The sequence below is a fragment of the Fundulus heteroclitus genome, chromosome 15 (assembly GCF_011125445.2).
Source record: "Fundulus heteroclitus isolate FHET01 chromosome 15, MU-UCD_Fhet_4.1, whole genome shotgun sequence".
Taxonomy (NCBI): Eukaryota; Metazoa; Chordata; class Actinopteri; order Cyprinodontiformes; family Fundulidae; genus Fundulus; species Fundulus heteroclitus.
Genome location: NC_046375.1, coordinates 12,960,908 through 12,983,054, shown reverse-complemented (window position 1 = coordinate 12,983,054; position 22,147 = coordinate 12,960,908).

Here is a 22,147-nt window from a genome sequence, read left to right as displayed (position 1 = left end):
CACACTTGTATTCTTCTACACACTTTCTCATAGGCACATCTTGGCCCTTCTCTCATTGGCCATTGTATCCATTCCAACACACAGTGGTGCCATGCGTGTTGATGTGTGACGCTGGCAGCACCTGGGGCAACGCTATAAAGAAAATACAGCCATCATCAGAGGTCTTATTCACAGTCCAGCACACCTTTACACGCGCAGAAACATAGACTCTCCCATAAGGATCCACTAGGGTAGAATTTAATTTAACGGTGAAACTACTTTTGTTATAGATTTTAGAAATGGGATTTTGCTAAAACATTTTTTACGTTTCTCCTGATGTTGAGCTGACAGAGATTTCCAAAGCTCTGGCCATGAAAATGACATTAAAGAGGCTGCACTTCCAAAGCTCTAAATCCTCAAACAGCTCATAGAAATGTAATATAATGGAGTTGAAGAAGGGACATGATAGTTAGTGGATGATTTCGGTGTCAGATTACACCTTGTGGGAGCAACTATACTATATGTTTTACGCACATAAGAAGTCTCAATGTCATCAGTTTATTTACACAAACATGCAGAGTGTTCTGTTGCCTAAATGATGAGGTACAATTTAGGAAATTTGGATTGGATTCAATTTCTAAGAGGTTTAGATCTGCGTCTGGCAGGTTTTGCATAGCCGGAGGGAGGGGCAAATACTAAAACTGTGTCTTCCTATGTGTCTGTGTGAACAGAAGTGAGCCAGGGAGACCGTATGCAGCGCCTAAATAAGGCAGATTGAGGTGTTAACATCATTATTGCACATTTCCTCCCATGAGATAAAGCATTGTTTCCTCTGTTGCCATCCCAATGGGAATACCGTAATCCCAGATTAAAAAGGACGGGTTAGTGGACACACAGCGACATACAATAAGGCTTTTGTATTTGCATGTGTCTCTATCTGTGCCGAAGCATTTTTTTGTTTACTGTACGGCTTAAACACCTGCGGGTGAGAGGGAGAGGAATGTTCTAATGCATGAACTTCAGCAGTCTGCATCCTCACTAACTAGAAACAAAGGTGTCATACAGAAACGAGCTGGGATGTTTCATGCAACAGCAAAACACAGCGTTTAAACATAGCAATAAATATCTGGAAGTATTGTTATAGATAAATGCAATTTGTATAGGGTTTCCCTGCCTGGGCACAGGGGCAGTGTCCCTCCATAAAACCTATATAGTTCTTGATCATTCATGCAAGAGAATCTGTGGGTCACACAGTAAGCAGGGGGGGGAGCAGCTAACAAGTTGCTCACTGTGACAGATGTCCCCTGGAACATTTCTCCATTGGTTTCTGCACCCTCCCATTTTGTTATCCATCTCCGGCACCCATCCCTCCCACCACGGGAGCAAGCACTGCGAGGTGATCCCGGCCTGCTTAACCTACTTCCCAAGACCTGGCTCTGAATATAGTTACACGCGCATCTCTGCTGGTGCTTTAGGATAACCTCCTATGTATGACTTACTGACATAACATGTGAGTAAGTATGTGGTCTAATCCAGTTCCCCAGCATTCGCATGACAACAAAAGGCCCCTAAAAGTAGACTAACATAATCTTTGCAAAGATAATAAACCTTTTGCTTTTAACTAAATGAAGAATAGTCAAATTAAAAACTCCAACACTCCTTGAAAACTATTGGTTTAAATCATTTTAAGAGATTTGTTTCTTTAATGATCCGTCTCCCTGTGTTTACCCTCAGCGACAGTCTAGTTAGATTCTGTTAACCTGTGCCACCTCACTTACTCCATAGCCTACACTTGTTACATTACCCATATAAACTCTGTTCAGCCGTGAGTCTTTGCCAGATTATTGAAAGCCTTATGCAAGTAAATACATCCAGCGTTCCTTCCACGCTGGATCACAGTTTCCTGTTATGACCTTGTTTTTGTTCTGAGAATTTTTGCCTCTATTCTTGCCACTTATGGACGCTAGATCTTACTTACAGCTTTGCAATTCTGGACCTGATTATTGACTCTGGTCTTTTGCCAGTCCCTCTCTGGATTGTTCTGCCTTCTGCCTTTGTGAAATCGACCTTTGCCTGTCCCCTGACAAAGCTTTGCATATCTGGATTGGATATGTCAGCCTTGTAGATTTTCTGTGTGATGAATCCAGACTGGCATGGATTGCCCCATTTGAGGAATCCATCGCTGGCTGTGATGTCACCTGCCAACGAAGTGCTTCTCCTCATATTACCACAACCTTGAAGAAGTCTTCAATAAGCACAAAGCAACCTGATACTTTTTATTGTCTGCCCCTGAAAGAATCTCCATACAGAAATAGGTTGATGTAGCACTCACAACAATTCCTTTAGGAAATTCAGATCCCAGACAACACTTCAGCATTGAAGTGAACACCTCACATGAGGGAGTGGAAGATTCAGAGATATGCCGATAATAAAGTTCAGCCTTGCACCTTTTTTCTATGAGCTTGTCATCTTCAGAGAAGAGCTATAATGTTAGCGATAAGAAACTCCAGGCAGTTAAACTTGCCTTGGAGGAATGGAGACACTAGCTGGAAGGAACAGAGAAACCATGTCTTGTTTGGAGGGCCTGGCTGGTCTTGGAAGACAAGACCAAAGAATCTCACAGCCAACATCCTGTTACCATCCAATCATCTATTTGTTCCATACCACATTAGAACTGAGGTACTCACCTTTTGTTACGTTGTCATGGTTTTCCACTTTTTTGTAGCTTTGGCTGATGGTGGTGGTTAGAGGGCCTGGTGAACTGTTTGGTTAATGGATGGTGGCTGATTATATGGCAGTTTTTGTCAGTCTGGCTACAATGTAGCTAACCACCGTCGGCATGTGACTGTGTATATGAATGGGTGAATAACAGAATGCAGTGTAAATTACTTTGGGGTCGTCGGGATTGATAAAGCACAAGAGCTGGCCATTTACCATTTAGTTGCCAAACAACTAAGCCAAGTCCTCCAGTGGGCTGTCAGCTGGACCACTGCTATTACCTTCAGCCATTCCCCCATTGGCCATTGTCTCACATAGGGGTAACTTTGTCACATGTTGTCCTCTTATCCCAAAGTTGTCATCTTGACCATCTAAGATGGTTCATCTGATACTGCTAAAAAAAAAAACTCCCTTCCACCAAAGAACTCACTAAGATCCTGGTTTGTGATATTTTCTGTCTCCCCTGATTGCCATGAAGATTATTTCAGACTGAGTCTCCAGTTTTGGAAGTTTAACGATCAAATGGAAAGGACGAATTAGAAAGTGCAAACCAAGCTTTCCACCAAATGGTCACAGAATCTACCATGGGTCAGACAGGCCATCAACTCACTTCTGAATTCATGACCTCCTTTGGGCCCCTTCCTTCCACTCGGCTCATTGGTGGGACACCCACCTTACAGTCAGACGCCTTCCCTGATCCAGATGCTGCAGTATTGGTCTTTAGTATCTGGTCAACTGGGAAGGTTATCGCCCAGAAGAGCTATCACGGGTCCCTGCCAAGAACATCGATGGCAGAATCCCATCGTGGCTGATCACACAAGATTACGCTCACCTGTGCTGCCTTTACTCCCTAGCTGAACATGTTCCATTATCCATATAAGCCAGTGAGTCACTGCCAGATTATCGAAAGCCTTGTGCATGTAAATACATACAACATTCCTTCCATGCCTGATCATGATCTCCTGTTTATGAACCTATTTTTGTCCCTTGGAGTCTTGCTTCTCCTCTTTCATGCAAGATCTTACTTCCTGGTTTTATGAATCTAGACTTGATTATCGACTCTGGACTCTGCCAGTCCCTCACTGGATTGCCCTACTTTCTGCCTTTGTGAAATGAACCTCTGCCTGTCCGCTGGCCAGATTTGCTTATATATTTTGAATTTGTCAGTCTTGTAGATTTTCTGTGTACTGAACCTGTACCGGCCTGGATTGCACCATTGAGAAATCCCATTGCTCGCTGTGACGTCAGCCGCCAAGCAAACACTCCCCATTGGTCCCGTTGGCTGGAGTCTCAGGATCTGAGCTCCCATGCCATCATTCAAGAGAGATTCCAAAGCTAGTCTGTCAGCTTTCCAAAATTGTTTTTTTCCCACTTTAGCTGAGTTGTTTCTAGTCGGTAACCTTGATTTCCATTCTCTTATGATAATTATTACACTTATGTGCTCTGTTCAGTTTCTTTCTCTCATTCTGCCTCACACGTTCCACTTATTAATCCTTATATTTCCCAGAATATTTTCATTTCTTTCATTTCAGGTAATTTTCTTGGACGTTGCTTGGACGGTTTCTTGGACGGTCTAAATTCTCCTGCTGCTATTGTCAAACACTTTTTAATGAAGCCTACACGACAATCCCTTTCCTCTACACCAGGGGTGACAAATTCCAGTCGTCAAGTGACTTTGTCCTGCAACTTTTACATATGTCCCTTGTCCAAGACACCTGACTCAAATGGCTGAATGAGCTCATCAGTATGCAGTCATGTTCTCCAGAGTTCTGCTAATGACCTGATTATTTGACTCAGGTGTGTTGGACTAGGAATACATCTAAAAGTTTTATGACACCGGCCCTCTAGGACTGGAGTCTTACACCTCTGCTCTAGAGGTTCCCTGCCTTTGGCGCCTGTCTGCCAAAGAACTTGACAGTTTGAAATGTTTACACATTGCAAAATATCCGAAAGAGTAAAGAGATGGAAATGGAAAATTGGCTATCCATATACAGTAGTGTGAAAAAAGCAATCGCCCATATATGAATTTCTTACATCATACAAAAATAATCTAAACGAGCACTAAGAACAGTTTTTAAAACGAGGATTGCATTTATTAGTACCTGCCCATTTGTAAAAAAAAAAAAAAGGAAAGGAAAAAGAAATCAGCTATTTCCATATTCTTCTGGTGTGTTTTTTTTTTGTCACTTACAGCTAACGCAGCTCCATCTCCATCAGACACACCATTGATGCAGGGACCTTCCAGTGAGCAACTTTCCGATGTCATTTGAGAAAGAGATCAATCAGTGAGATGAAGGGAGGAAGTCTTCAGCAAAAGAGAAATTAAACAGTGGGAGGTTGCAGCGATGGGAGGAGGGATTCTCTTAAATAAAGAGAAATTAAAACAATGAAGGGGATAGTGTCTTTAAATACCGCTCAGCGCACCGTGCAGCCTCCCTCATCCTTTAATGTAATGAGAAGAGGTAGAATAAAAAGGCTTGTCCCGAGGATGAAAAGGTGATGCAGTTTTTTTATTCTTTTTTTTTTGCCAGAGTGGTGAAAGCCTTATACTAATGTAGATTAGAGGTTAAATCTGACAGAAGGATGAAGCTTTGGTGAGTCCTCGTTTCACTCTGCTTCGCCAAGGTTAACGAACAATTGTGTCCTGATAATGAGAGGGAAAAGAAAAGGAAAGTGACATAACATGGCATACTAAACAAGCTGCCAAAAAAAGGCTGTTATGTTGTTTGCTGTAAGGTGAGAAGATGAATGGATGGCAGATCCATGTTTCTTAACACATATATTTAATAATGTACTGCAATGTCTGTCTCTGGCACTGACTTTCAAAATAAATACCTTTCGTTGGTCAAGCAGTTCATTAGTGCCTGACAGAGAAGGTAAATCTCTCTGAGTGTGGGTGGGTGCGCATTTTCGCTGTAATAATAATCCCCATGAAATCCAGATTTCTCAATCCAGTAGCTCAAGCTGACACTTTAAATAAAATCATTCTAATCCCACACATGGTAGGAGAAATGAAAATGAGGAGATTAACATGGTGATGGGAGTTTCACCCCCTCTTCCTCTTCGGCTCTGTCCTTCATCCCTCTTCTCCTTGAACCCCCTTGGCTTGCTAGGATCATGTGGACCGATTTCCCACCATGGACGCCGTGAAAAAGAAGAAGAACGTACACACAGGTATTTCACTCAGAGATCAGTCATAGGTATAATAAAGGCATAGTCCATCCATTGATCTCCATGCAAACTGCTTTATCCAAACTGTAGTTATTTATACTTTGTGTTCCTAAGGATAAGTTAAAGGCCACCATGGATAAGTTTGTTTTGTTGTTCCAGAAATGTATTCTAAAACCAATCTGAGGACAGTATTCTTCAAAATTTATTAAAAATGTGCATCATCCCTGGTATGCTCGTACAACTTGGCTGGAGTCTAGTTGTGGTCAATTCTGTTGACTGGACAAGATTTGGAGGGGAGCAGAGCTATATCAGACACTTGGCTGTGCACGTCAGACCAGAAAATAAGCAATAATAATAAAATAATAAAACTATTTACGTGCATAAATCAAGCGGAGCACTATGGCGAAAGCTGACTGCTCCACTTGTGAAAGTAAAATCTGTCGAGCTCTATTTGGCATTAGGACAACACTTCTTATTGCCACATTGTTAGACAGGACACTGGGAAAAAAAGAAAAAAAGAAAGAAAATAGAAAATAAGCAATAAAGTCAATGGAATAGTCTGTAGACCCGCAAGACTGAATTGTGTCAAAGCACAAACATGGGGTAGGACACAAATTACACCTTGGAGTCATTTGAAAGTGGAAGACATTTGGATCTTCCCAGACACTAGGTGACCAAAATCAAATTTTAAATAAAACTGAGCTGTAGTGTTCACTTATGGTGATTGAAGAACCATCCAGAAGTTTAATCAAGGGTCTACCAATTAAGCCTTCATGGTACCACAGCTGTGGCAACCTGGTCGACTTGTAAATATGTGTCTGTGAATTTTTGGTTAAAACCTGTTGGTTCTCCATTCAGAGTTGTTGGAATTTGTACTTAATTATGAGAAGAGTTACTTAAAAATGATACTACTTAAGTACTACTTAAGTAAAAGTAACAATTATGGTCCAGTAAAAATACTTGGAGAAATATATATTTTTTTTCAAATAGTTACACAATTACCACCCACCTGTGGTTTAAACTGCAAGCACCAGAAACAAAACTGTTTTTCACAGTTTAATCCAACTCTTGTCCCCATCCTTCCTGCTTCCTCATTACTTTATTTCTCCATCGCTCCATCTCTGCGTAAACCTTCCTCCACTCTCTCCGGCTCGGTCACCTAAACTCCACCTCAGCTTTTCATTAAGGCATTTCCCTTTACGCCGCTCTCTCATCTCGCTTTTGTTTTAACCCACTCCCACACACACTTTATCTCAGCATGATTCATTTGCCCTCTCGCTGCATCCCTGTCCTTGCAATCTCACCCTCCGTCCACCCAACCTACACCCATCTCTTAAGCACATCCTTTTTTCTTCTTTCTGTCCTCCATCCACAACATCCCTTCCTTTTAAAGGATAATCTTTATATAAGTGGACAGCATAGTGTCTCTTAGGAGACCATCCGATAATCACAGGGCTTGCTTTAACACCCCTTTGCAGGAAGACGGGGATAGTCTAGTGTCGGGATGGATATGTCAGCAATCCCAGAATGGAAGCCCAAAACTGGGTCAAGACAGGGCCAGTTCCTGGGTCCTGTGGGGATGATTGGGCCAGAGTTGGATTGAGAAAAGACCAATGCCAGATAAAGTTGGAGAGAGATCATCACAGCAGATGGACATAATCTTTCCATCATTCTATCTATCCACTCTCCCTCTCGCTCTCTTCAAGGCTCAATAATTTTATTTACATATGCTGGCCTCTCTGTTGTTCAGAGCTCAGACTGCTAACAAGAAGACTGAAAACAGACTAAACAGGAGGGAAAAGGAGGATGTTGGAAAAAGGTCAGTTAAAGACTGGGTCATGCACACATGACAAAAGTTGTGCTGATTGAACATTGCCTTCTTAATGGAGAGAAAAGAAACCCTTAGTCAGGCCGCACACGTATCCAAACGCACACTCGCTCGTTTTCTGTTTTCTTTGCTTCCTCTCTCGTCTTCACAGGTCATCGGGTGAGTAAAGCCGCTGTCACTTTCCTTCGGGAAGCGTCGGTGACAGTCAGGCCGATCACAATAAACTTCCGTACAGGAAGAGGAGATTTTTGCAAGGAAAGGGCCAGAAGGATCAGGAACGGCCCCGGGCGGCACTTGTCCGCTGGCTTAGCAAAAGACACCAAAAACAGCAGAGTGTGTGCGTGTAAGAGGGGAAGCTGGGTTTAGGGGGGGTGGCTGATTCAATCATCACTGTGCCACTTGGAAAGAATAACTAAATGGTTTGAATGTAGATGATTAAGGCTGATGTTTTGAGGAAGAGAAACAGGATGATGACTTCATTATAAAAGCAAAGAGAGACTTGAGCAACTCCACTTCTGTTTCATTTTTTTCCCAATATATGAGGAGAAAACAAATGCAATCTTGAAACTATATAGAGCAATGCATTCAATGACTGTATGGATTATTAATGCTGGTTGGTAAATAGAAACCCATAATCAGAATCAGAATCATGTTTATTTGGCTATGATTGTGCACAATCACATGATTTGGCTTTGGTTATCATAGCCCTCACAGCACAGATATTTGGTCTAAATATAAACAATATGTTGTTTTTTTTAAATAAGTAATTACAGCAGTGCTAATCCTTCTTCAGCTCAGTGAGAGGATGCTCCCATAAATCATTATGATATAAATATTGGAAATTCATTGGATACCCTACCTTATAAAATAATAATTAATTAATTTTTATACAGCATCACATTTGCTATTCTTATACTTACAGCATCAGGTAATGTATATACAAGCAGTGTCTTTGCAGTATGAAAAAATAGGTCACAGATCAAGATAGATACATTCTACCTCTGAGCATTAACAGCGACCAGGAAAAAAATTATTTTCAATCTATTTATATCAGTGGAACAAAAGAGACAGCGTTCTATTATTGGACTTTGCTCTGCTCTAAAACTGGATCCCTACCTGCTTGTGTGACACCAAAGCACATTTATAGTCAGGTTTGGCCATGGTTGAGGTATGGAGCAAAGGCACAGGGGAGTTTCTTCTCAGGGGTTCATTTGACTTTCATCTATATCTTGACAAAACATGTTTGAATTATGTAGTGTCTTGCAACAGTTATTTAGACTCTATGCATGACTCCAAGACAAAGTAGCACGCAATTGTAGAGGTAAAAGAAAAATGCCTTCTTTCAAAACCTAAGCAAAAAATATGGTGTGCATTGGTATCAACCCCCACTTTAATAGTACATGTACCTTTTGGCTGCTTTAATGCCAACTTCTGCCCCAGTCTAAAGGCTTTTTCAGTCTCTAACACGATTGTGTTGTTTTTAACTTCACCCGTCTTCCCAACAACTTCAATTAATAGCTTCCTTGTTCCTACTGAAGAAAGGTAACCCTACAGCATTAAGCATCCATCACTATGGATCCATCCGAATACCTCTGTGAGGGAAGGACTCTTTAGCCAAAATTAAAGTGTGTCATGATGAGTGCTGTCCGAACAGTGCAGTCAATAAGGAAGAAGGTAGCAAAAGGCGCCTGTATGCTCCCTCTCACAACTAATTTAGCACAGGAACCTTGTAAAGTTTCTTACCAGTGTTAAGGAGCTATAAGGAATCCCATAATCCTTTGCGTGACAAATTAACGAAAACGGCCAGAGAGAAAAGAGCGTGCAGGTTACAGTTTATATTCGGAAGGCTGTAGGCCCGGATTTGACTCTCGTCGTCCATCATCCATACTTGCGTCGCGTAATGACGTCGGAGTCAAAGTCTGTCTGATATTGGCTCAACAGTCCGAAGCTCCTTTCCTCCCCATGATAGAGTTCTTACTGCTGACACAGTGAACAGGAGCCAGGAGTTATAATTAGACATATTCGGATTGAGCCTCTGTTTCAATGTGGTAAAGTGTTCAGGAAGATGTTCAGTTTTAGTTACCGGCCACAATGTTTTGCAGGTAAGCCAAAAAGTCACGTTTTTGTCTCATTGGACCAGAGCACCTTCCTCCATGTGTTTGCTGTGTACTAAACTGAAGTCAAAGATTTTAATCCCACTCTTCCATAATGGCCAGATTTTATGTGTATACATACAGTGGCTGGTTTTTCTATGGGCAGTGGCTCAGGGTGGCATTAGAAAGGAGGTCCAACAGATAGGAAATAACTTGTTTGATGGTGCACGAACATGTTTTATCACTTGTATGCTTGTTCAGTCAATGGGAAGTTGAGTAATGGTGCTTAGACTAAAGAGACTAAGTCACAAACATTTTGCTGGGCTGCACTTTATGCCACCTCAGCATTTTAGATCATTTCTTGCATTTTAATTAGTAGTTATCTTCTCAACAGATCCTCCCACCTGAGCCATGGATCCCTTCAACTCCCACAGAAATGCTATGACCCTCTCAGCTGCTCACCGATCAATGCTCTCCTTCCTTGGTCTGGGAGCTTTGCAGTTGTGCCATACTTTTTCTACCTTCACATGATTGAAAGCTGCACAGTGAGGGGTCTAATGCTTAGATTATTGTGTCATAACTGAGCCATCCTTGAACAAACTCCATAACACTATTCCTGGCCTATCTGATATGTTCATCAGTCTTTATCAGAATCAGATTTATTCGGCAGGAGTGTGTTCACATATGAGAGATATGTCACTGGATTGTCCAATGCTCATAATGTGCTTGCTTATAAAATATCACAGTAATAATGCATGATGCTGTTTGTCTTATGTTTGCATTCAGTTTCCGGGCCAACATGCAGAATCACGCATAAGGAAAATAGAGAGGGGCTTATTTACAATAAAACAATGATAAATGTGCACAACTAAAGGGAATTCCAGTATTGGTGATCTGGAGGCATCTGGGGGAAGAAAGGAGCAGTTAGATGGAGAGAGAGAGAGAGATTAGAGGAGATTAATCTGTAAAGGAATAAGGAAAAGTTGCATGATTTACTATTCTTATGTTAAAAGAAGGTGTCAGGAAAAAATTGCGATCTAGCAGTAGGTTGTTGATGGAAACGTACCGGCGAGGTCTTGCATTCCAAGGAGGTTTCCACCAAAAACAAAGCTGAGACTTGACATGTGGATGCCCGGTAACTGAACAGAGAGGTCTGGGAAGCAGGCAGGCAGGCAATGGCTGGAGGCAGCTGAGCTGCAGAGGACTAACATGGAGCTGGTGAGTTTCCAGAAGGGATCTGTCCTGGAGAGACGATTACTTGAAGGATCCAGGTTGGCGTGAACCCTAATGCAAGCTTTAACCTGTGAGGCGCAGAAAACACAAAGATGGGAGCATCATTGCGTTTCCTTGCTGAAGCAAGCAAAATATGCAAAACATAGCTTTCAACAAAAAAAGTTGTCTCAGGAAACGCAACAAGGAGGAACCTGATCTGATCATCAGGGGAAGAGCAATCATCCAACACCTCCTTAAATCTCCAGCAGTGCGTCAGGTGTGCAGCCACGCCATCCAGCTGAGGTCCCCTGTTTAAGGAAATCTCTCTCTCTCTCTCTCTCTCACACACACACACACACACACACACACACACACACACACACACGCACAGACAAAACTCACACCCACACCCTCGGATCCTGATAGTTTGCTCATTAATGGTGTGCAAAACATTGTTTTTCAACCCTGGTCCTCCAGGCAGACTGCCCTGCATGTTTTAGATACTTCCCTGATTCAGCACATCTGATTTCAATTGATGACTGATAAACAGCTTTTTGTTGAACTGCAATCACCTGAATCAGGCGGGTTAAAGCGGGGACACTTTTTCAACATGCAGCGCAGTGTGTTTTCAGAACCAGGGGAGAAAAGCGCTGCTACGGCAAATATCCGAGGCAATCATTGAACAGCTGATTTTATGCTGAATTTAAACTGATACTGGGGGACTCTATTTAGCAATTAGGAGATTTCAGAAGGCTAATGGGTGCACAGCATTGCATGTAGGAGTGTCAGAGTACAAGATGCATGCAAATGCACTTCACACTTGGCCAATTTTATATTAAAAGATCCAGACAACAACTTAGAATTTTTGAATTCTTTCCCTTAATCATAAACTGCTTTGTGTAGAACTTTCACACACAATTCCAATAAAACCTTAAATGTTGTAGTCATGACAGGAGAAATTGTAAAAAACAGTCGACAATAATGTCACATATATAAAGAACGTGTCTCACTATGTTGTCTCAATACAAGTGTCAGGAGGAGATTCTGACCTTTGTGTGAATGCGCTGACATGCAAATACCTTTTTGCATTCGCTCATGCATTTACGTGCATGTGTTTTAAACTTGAAAAAACAATCCGCTGTATTTAAAATTCAAATGATATTTTTCTACACTGAAAACATGTTGCATATCAGTGGAGCTGCACTAAGTACTTTAAAGGACATGTGCAAATGTAATTCTATGCTAAATAAGTCTGCAAGTGAATGGTTATATGTCAACCGATATGTAGCAGAGACTCTTTTTTTTTTAGCTTTTTTGTTTTGTCTATAGCGAGACCTTTTCGTGGGATGCCAAGAATCGACTGCTATGCGAATCATTTGCTCAGCTTCTCCCTCTGCAGCAGTGAAATTCAGGGGAAACAATCAGCAGACAACTCAACATTTCACCCATCCTTTGTTTTCTTTTATGTGTCGGCTAGCCTGTAAAGCCCTCTCCCTCGTTCCAGAAATATTACACCTCCTCTTGAGAGGGTCATGAAGGAAAGGTGCACCTTCTCAGCCAAATTCGGCACGCCCTGAGGTAAAAAGAACAGAGAGAGCTGATTGGCTCTGAACACCTGTGCCAAGCAGGCACACGACAGGATGAGGGCGTTGGCATCCTCCTGGTAACCACTTGCTTCCTGCTGTTTTGCACTATTCCTCTTCGCATTTTTTATTCGTCTTTCTCATCCCCCTCTTCAACGCAGGAAGTCATTTTAGTGACAAAAGACAAAGATGGGGAGGGGAGAGGTTCCACTCCAAACGATCATATCCCAGCCCATCAGGGTAATGCTGCAGCTGAAATTCCCCAAATAAAATATGTTGTACTTATAATAAGTTATACCAAAGAGAGGAAGGGTAAATGATGGGGATGGAGTGAAGAAGAGGAGGTCAGTTGGGGGCATTCATAATGGAGGGGGGGCGAGGATGGGGGGGGGTGGTCTTCTCAAAGGTCACACTCAGAGGGCGTCGGGCAGCACGAGAGGCAGGATGTTATGGTTTATTCAGCCCAGGAGTGGGGGCAATGTGCACAAGGTGCGCCTTGCCCTCAGCACCATCCTCAGTGTGATTTATAGCAGCGCTGGCAGACGCCTCTGTCCAGAGGGAAGTCTTTGAAAGTGCCGGGAGTGTGCGTGTCTGTGCCAGCGTGCGCGTGTACATTAACCTAACTCTTGCATGTATGAACTGTGCATGCTTGTCTGAGGCACGTCTGCATGTGTGTGTGCTGGTCGGAGCATGTGAGCACTTTACGAGCTGCTGACTTGTGACCTGTGTCTGTAGCTTGTTCACGCATTTCCTCAACGGAGGATAGATTGTGTAGCAACTCTGATTAATTACAAGTGACACACATACATTAAGTGCCTAAATCCTTATGGCAAGGCAGAGTCAAGAGACTATAAGCTGTAGTAGCGAAAAACAATGCAATTGAAATTACAGTACAGAAGTAATTTATTTTCAAAGTCGTTTTTAAAACTCATTTCAACAACTTTGAACAGGCGTATCCTTGTTCATTAGTGTTGCAATAACACCCATTAAATTTTGTTGATTTTAATAATTTACCTGATCTGTAAAATTAAGAAATCTTTTAAGTTGAACCTGTCATTCAACACAAAGTGGGCTAATGGATCTCAGAAAGCAACACATCATAGAGAGTATTAAAGTAAATTGTTCTTTCATCGCAGTAGCATATTGTTACACTGAAAAAAGTGCATCAGTAAGGTAAAATAAACTTCTGTTAAATAAAATCAAATTCTGTGTAAAATAAATATAACTAAATGGGTTTTTCAAATCTTTTTTGTTTACATTGGTCAGAGTTTCTAAGAATTTTAAACTTAAAAGCCAGTACATTCTTATTCCCTCGGATCTAAATAAGACGTGACACTGCCCTGTCCTTTAGCCACTGGGCACTAGGCTGGACATTAAACCTTATTTCTCTTGGCATCATGCACAGAGATGGTAAGGGAGGTTAAAAGGGGGCCTTCAAAGATCACTAAGAACATCTTGGGGTCACCAAGTCTCCACAGCAACCATAAAATGCTGTCTACATGCTAACAGGTTGTTTGGGAGGTCTGCTAGGAAAATACTCTCTCGGCCCTACTGTGATAAACAAAGGCGTGTTGATTTTTCTAATTTCTACAGAGACTTTAACTGGAACCATAATCATTCGTCAGATGAGACTAAGATTTAGTTTTTCTGTGACATACACCTGCCTTTAAACAGTGGATGAATATGTGAAGAGGGCACTCCATGCCCGCTGTCAAGAACAGTGGTGGATCTGTGACACTCTCAGACCTTTTGCCTTCAAAAAGCTGTGCAAACATATTGGAGAATATGGCCTTATGAACTTTTCTAGTTCTTTTGCACAGCCGCTCAACCAAAAGTGGGCCGTCGCTAAATATTTTGGTAGAAAATGGATCCAAACCATACGGCTGAATTAACAGAAAACAGGTTGACCAGTAAGAAAATCAACTTTCACTGTCCACAGACCTAAATTTGATAGATAAACGTCGTGTAAACTGGTCTGCCAGACTGTGTAGCGCTGGGACTGCTCCCATTGAATCAATTTGGAGAAAGGATGGACATTAAGCAGAACTCTCCGAGCTGATTGGGCGAAGCAACACCTAGTGTCCGCCTGCGAAATGTTTGTTTTAGCCAATCACAGTATCAAATTAAAAACCAAGCAACAGGTGCCACGAGAAACCATGAAAATGTAACCTAGTCAAGGCACTTCTTGCTGTTCAATTATCAAAGAAGAAATCGTGATAGCAGCAGCTACGCGTGCGTCCTCCTGTGCTGCCATCTTTATGTTGGTCCGGCTGTGGGTTCACCAGCTCTTGCCTTTGTCGCAGCGGTATGTCCCGCCTTAAACCTCAATACTGCAACGTGATTGGCCCGAACCGTTTTTGGTTCGGACTCAAACGGTTAAAGGCGGAGCGGTACAAGATGGATTCTCTTGTTTGTGAGTGGTTAGTTGGGGTAAACTATAGAGAAGAGAACATAAGAGGGAACTGAGGACTCAATCTGGAGCAGAGGTCTTCAACTCTGGTCATCCGGACCCACTGTCCTGCATGTTTTAGGTGTTTCCCTGCCCCCACACACATAAAAAATAAATGGGCTAATCACCCAGGCCTCTGCAACCCTTAAGAGCTGCTAAAGAGGAGGAAGTGCAATCATTTGATTAAGCTGTGGTCGACCAGTGACATCTAAAACATGCAGGACGGTGGGTCCTGAGGACCAGGGTTGAAGACCCCTGATCCAGAGAGACATGATGCAACCTTTGGTAATGCTGTTGATGGGAATGTACTGTTGAAAAAAAAAAGTATGGTTGAAGACGGTTTGTGAGCAACAACAGAACTACCAAGAGTTGGGAAAAACATTTGTAAAATGTCTATAGGTGAGATGCCCTTTCCCCTCAAATAAATAAATGTTAAGGTTGGAATTTCAGTGTTATGCTACTGCAACATAAGATGAATTTTTTTTTTTCAAATATTTTTTTTCATGGGTGCCAAGAATATGTGGCTTGGACTGAATGTCTTTGTATCACCTGCTGCTCAAGGGGGTGAAAATGATGTCTTGTCAATATTGGTCTTCTGATTAGAAATATTATTTTTTTAATCTGCTGAAGCAATCGAAAATGAATTGAAGACTTACTTCCAGAAAAATATTTAAAACAGGACTTTTTATTTATTTTAAAGTATGATAAATAGGTAAATAACTTGTGTAGTCCAGTAGACAGGCCTAATGTTCTATAAGAAATATTTTTTCATTCAAAATCAAATTTTCTATCTAACAAATTTACAATCATTTCCCTAATCCAGTCATTTCTTGTCAGTCTCGTACACTGGAGACATAATAAATTGCCATCATTTTGACAAATGAGTGATATTCAATTATGCGGCAACACACTCCTCAATCTGAACGTCTGCGTTTTCTCTCTCTGTTTGTGTTTACAGGCCAATTAAAACGCTTCCCCCTTTGTGCCCACCTCCCCTGAGGCGACAGGTCCCCTCTGGTGTGAGAGGTCAGAGAGATGTCACCAGAGTAACGCCGCCCTGTCGGTCACTGCAGGGCCAAACCTCCACACCGGAGGTCAGAGGTCACACAGATACATAAACCATACAAGAGGGTGCCAACAGGTACGAGGAGTGTGAACATCCACTGCAGTAACAGGAGACGAGACTGTTCCGGAGAGCTAAACTTGTAATGTATGTGGTGAGAGAGGCACTTTAAAGCTACTTAGCTTTTTACATTTTCACTTCCTATCCTATAGAAAGCCTCCACTTGAAGAATTTGCGGACTGAATCACAGCTTAATTCGTCTTACGCAAATAGAAACACCTTTGTTGACGTTAACGCATGTACTCCTGTAGTCATATAAGCTATCATAAACTCATTAACCTGCGTTTTATTTGAAGCCTCCTGCCCTTGTCCATCATAGCCCTTGATGTGTTTTTTTCCATGAGAGTTTTTTTTCCCCTCCCTCTCTCTCTCCCTTTCAGATTTAATTTAGCCACTCTTTGATTTTACGGCTTGCCTCTGTTATTGTAAGGATATCTTCTCCTTTCCTTGTAATTTTATTTTATGACATGGAGTGAGCGGAGTACAATGCGCCCCCCGGGGAGGGCCACTTACCTCCACGCCAACAAATATAATTACGCTGATCAGAGGAGTGAAAACAGACCGCCGCTTATCTGCCGCACCACTTGCCTCTTTTTTTCTCTCTCCATCTCTCTCCTTTTTTTTTTTTTTTTTTTATTCATCACCATACTCAGGCAGGAGGATGATGGCTGTGGCGGAGGGCTTATGAGAAAAGAAAACACCAAAAGCTTATGAGAAAAGAAAACACCAAAAGTAAACATTTCATGATTAGGTTAGATTTGGATGTGTACCAAACGACAGATCTTGATCACCTGTACGGTGGCTGGAAATGTTTCACCTCTCTTAAAAGAATGCAGTTTTCATCTCCAAGGAGTTTTGTAAAGGGTGGGCCAAAATGGGGGCCATGAATATTCTTGGTGTGACACACCAAAACCAAAAGTCAAAACTGTGAAACTTGAAATACAGATTGGTCAACATAATAGCGTGTAATTCATGTTTTCAGATGTTTATATATCAGAAATAAACACATTTGAGATATGTTAGCATCTGTTCTTTTTTTAAGGACCTACAAAAATGTATTGTCAATGCTTTTAAAATGTACATAACACTCCAAACCCTTTACTTAAACTCATGGTCCCATGTAAAGAGGGGCACTTTAGGGAGAAAAACAAAATACAAATTAATATATATAAATAAATGTTACCAAAATCCAAAGCTCATCCTTTTCCTTCGTAATTGTATGCATTAAAGAAATCCACATATCCATCTATTTTCTGTACCCGCTTATCCGTGCAGGGTCATGGGGAGGGCTGGTACCTATTTCCTATTTCATTTTTTTGTATTTTTTGGTATTCTTTTTGATCCATTGTATATATGAAGATTCACTGTATATAACTGAATGCACCTTCCCTACTCTGCACCTTCTTGTATGAGCCGACGTGACAAGTGAATTTCTTGTGAGATCAATAAAGACTATCTTATCTTATCTTACCTATCTCCTGTGGTCACTGGACAGATCGCCAGTCTGCATTAAATATATAATTTCTACAATACTCGGTGTGATAAAGATGAATAAAATAAATAAATAAATCTATTTGTTAAATCTTCCTTTAGCACAATAGTCTTTGAAAGAAGAGATTATAATCAAAATGGACTTAGTTGTTAAATAAATACTGAACATTTATAGAAATAGCCAATGTCTCTGAACCCCAACTTGGTGACGCCCCCCCCCCAAAAAATGACATCCTGGGAAAGAGCCACCCACAGAAGTTATTGCATGACTTCTGAGTGGGTTTAACCTCGCCTTGAAAGACACTCGGCAGAAGCAGCGGCAGCGACGGACAGAGAGCCGTAGCTGCGTGACTGCGGCCTTGCAATGACTAAAACGGGCCAAGTCGCCGCCAGAAGTACACAGCTAAAGTCCTTTTGTGTTTACCAAGTAAAGTCCTTTGCTCCATGTTGACAGGTGAGAGTTCATAGGAGCAAAGTTGGACCCCTCCTCCTCCCCAGTAGAGCTGTGAGTGTGTAGGTCCACCCCCCCCCCCTTTAACACACACACAAGAAATGGTGTGTGTGTTAGACAGCGGGAGAGATAAACAGGGATAGTTGCTGAGGGGGCTCTTTGACTTTGAGCACATAAGCCCTTATTTCATGGTGCCATTGTTTGTTTTAAGGACGTCGGGCTTAATACAGTTCCAGGCGATTTCCCAGCATGTCTGTCCGCCCAAGCACCTCCAAGGCGCTGCATGTTTGTGTGTGTGTGTGTGTGTGTGTGTGTGTGTGTGTGTGTGTGTGTGTGTGTGTGTGTGTGTGTGTGTGTGTGTGTGTGTGTTGCGTGTGTCCGACCTATGTTCTAGTTGACTTTGGTGTAACTTCCATCATAGGCAGAATTTTTACCACTCTCTCAGTTGTTTGTAAGACATATACAGGGTGAGATTTAGGACATGGGCCCCTGGGCTGGAGCCAGTTGTGTTGCCCTACCCACATAGATTTCCTTTTTCGTGCAAATTACATTAAATTGATCATTTCACAACCATTAAGATTTGTATCATAGTTCATGGGAAATCTTTAAAAAAGACTCTTTGCTTTTATACTTTTGAAAAACATTTCTCATAATGTTAACATCATTTCTAGAAATATCTTTATCAAAAGAAAAAAATGTGGCCTGAAATGTTATGGCATTGTAACTCAGTCAATAAAATACAAAACGTACACAGCCTAATGATAAAACTAGAGTTTTTTATGTCAAGTATTGGTCAAACTTAAAATCTTGTAGCTTTTGTCAGAATGATCAGAATCCAATACACAATAAAAACAAATTTAGGGAAGTATTAAATGCTAGCCAATAAGATGATTTGCAATCTGTAATGTTATATAATGGTTTGTTTACAGCAAACAGCAGCAATTCTATTTTGGTAACATCCTACCTAAGTTTGATTATAAATCATTATTCTCTGTCATCATGTGCGGTCTCCCACAGAGATCTGATGTGTCTCTTTAGGTTTTGTTATGAATGAAAAGATTATCTTGATAAGGGTTAAGACATGTAACGAGGCTTGCATTGTGTGTATGTTGGAGCAAGAATTGAAGTTCTTAATCAAGTTTAGCTGGATCAGCTATGGCGCTAATGTTAAAGTCAAACATGCTATCCAGCTCAGTTGCTAATGGTGCCTTTGATTTCTTAGCTCGGATGTTTGAATAACATTGGGTTTCTAGTTGCAAATTGGAAAAGCAGTGGTCTGTGCTTTATGTATTTATTTCTGTTTTATGCAGTTGAATATAGGCTGTGCAGTATTCTGCACACTTCTAGTTTAATGACATCCAAACCATGACAGATACCGACAAATAGTTTATACCTGCAGCTCTCACTGCATCTGCAGTCCTCTCCAGGGAGCATTTATTTTTTATTTTCAACCTGGAACACACTATATCCAAATTAATTTGCTTGAGTGCATCTTAGAAACAGTGACACCATTCAAAAGGTGGCTCCTTTATACATTTGCAACTCCCACTGGTCAGGAAGTCTCATTTACCTACTGTTGTTCTACTTTCTCATTCCCTGTTTTTTATCAGGAATTTAGGAAAATACACAACTAAACATTTATTTAGGTTTTTAGTTAGTTAGTTAGTTAGTTAGTTAGTTAGTTAGTTAGTTAGTTAGTTAGTTAGTTAGTTAGTTAGTTAGTTAGTTAGTTAGTTGTATGACACAAGCCCAGTGAAATCCATGAAACAATCCACTTGATAATTTCTTTGAAACATACCTGGAGGCACCCTATTTAAAAAATGGGTTTGAATTGAATTTATTTATTTAAAGGTATACTATGCAACCGGGGTTGATTTTTTCAGCGAGGCTCCCCCCAGAGGGCGAAAGTAAAAGTGCACTGTCATAAAGATGCTCAGCTGTTCTGGTTTCTCCATCAAGCCAGGCGCGGTTGTTTTGAGCTTAGCAGACAGGCGAACGCAACGAAAAGTGGAAAAAATGGCAGTACAAACAATGACTAACACAGCGAAGGTATGAACATCAAGCTTCCCGCAGCGCTATCTTGGCGAGGCGGCCGCCTCGCCAGTTTTATTATTATTATTATTATTATTTTATTTTTTTTTTTTTATGTTGGCGAGACGCTACCGCCACCGCCTCGCCAAGCCGCAGCCGCAGCCGCCGCCGCCGACTCGCCGCGGCCGCCGCGGTAGCGTCTCGCCAACATAAAAAAAAAAAAAAAAAAAAGATAATAATAATAATAATAATAATAAAACTCGATATGCTTGCATGTTTATTTGACGTTAACACGCGGTTCTTTGTTGTTGCTTTCGCGTGTGCATATAGTGAATGGCAGGGCAAAAACACATGGAGTTCTCACCATAAAGCGAGACTTCTGTGTGTGCGGGCCGTGAGCTCTTGCAATTGCAAGTGCGGTATTTCCCCCACAGACCCCCAGGGCGGCCGAGAAAACCTTTGTTCGACCTGAAATGACTCATTTAACCACCCAAATCGGTATGGAACACATTAATTAACTGAAAAATGTTGCATAGTATGCCTTTAAAGAAGCAGCGTAAGTACCAGGATTTTTGCAGAAGTCTGCCCCCTCTGGCGACAAGTTGAAATGACACCAGTGTTGTGCACGTGCATGAGAGAAGAGGGAAAGCATTTGACTTCACAGGTATTATGTTTAGAGGTGTAATGTCTTCTCGGCTAAGAAAGCTATAAATATTGAAGTTAGCCTGTGTTCTCGCTGATCCATCAATTACAGCAGAGACTCAACAACATAGCCAGGTGAACGAGAGAGCGCAGCATGTCACACCCACACGCACACCCAGAGGATTCGACCCACATCACTCTCTCATGAAATGAATATCCAGCCTATGAAGGTAAATAGAGGATAACTCATTTTACACATGGGGCAATTGTAAGGGCATGTATGGGAAAGAAAATAAATAATACTTAACTTGAAAACATGCACTATGCACCTTTAAGTGTCTTTTAGCTGTTAAACCTAAATCCTTTCCTTTCGGAAATGTCGACTCAAAGACATCCAGATAAAATGTATGCAAGCTTTTAAATTAATCTTTATGGTTAAATTGCAGCAGTTCAGTGTAAGGTGTTTGGAAGCAACTGTTAATATTTGCTTTTGATAGAATTGCTGTATTTTTATCATCCACACTGCACACTGTGGCCCCCATTGCTGACTATTTCCTCAAAGGGCTGAATGATTTTATCTTTGGGGTTTATTTGTAAATGCTGTTCTTAATCCTGAACGGTGTTGCAAGATATTGTCTCTTATAGACAAGACAATACAAGTCTCTGCAAAGAATTAAGACTTGTTCATGTTTTGTTTTGCTTTTTTTTTTCTTTCTTTTTTTTCTCTTTGGGTGGACCTGCTCTCATAATATATTGTGAGGTAGTCTTTAGGCCACATATTATATTCTGCAGCGATGGCCAATAGGCATTCATGCAAATAAAGCATATTTGAATTTGTAGTGTGAGTTCATTCAGTGGACGGCCATAAAAGAGGCCACAGAGAATGACGCCCCTCCTCTTCTTTCTTTCTGTCACATACACACATGCACAAACATAGCCTCTAAAATCACCACTACTTGTAGCCTAGAAAGAGAGATGTGGGTCATGGGGGTCCGCAATCTACCAGTTATCAGTGCTTCGAAGGCAGTAATGACATATATGTAAATTGGTGTTGTTTCACAACAGCATCAAGATGAAATAGTTGGTTCTTATTTTATGTTTTGGTCATGTAGGTTCCTTTTTTCAGCAAAAAAAAAAAAAAAATAGAAATAAATAAAACAAGTGGCCATCTCTTTCTCCAGCATCCTCATAGTTGTCATGGATAACGAAAGCCGAATACATTAAGTCCCGGACATGAGGTCCAACAAGGACTTCAGACTCCTACTCACTTATTACACTCAAATCCTCTCCTCCTCCTCTCTGTCCTGTCTCCTAAACCTTTTTATTCAGGGACCCGGAGACCTCGCCGGAACAAAACAGCTTTTAGCGCTACCATC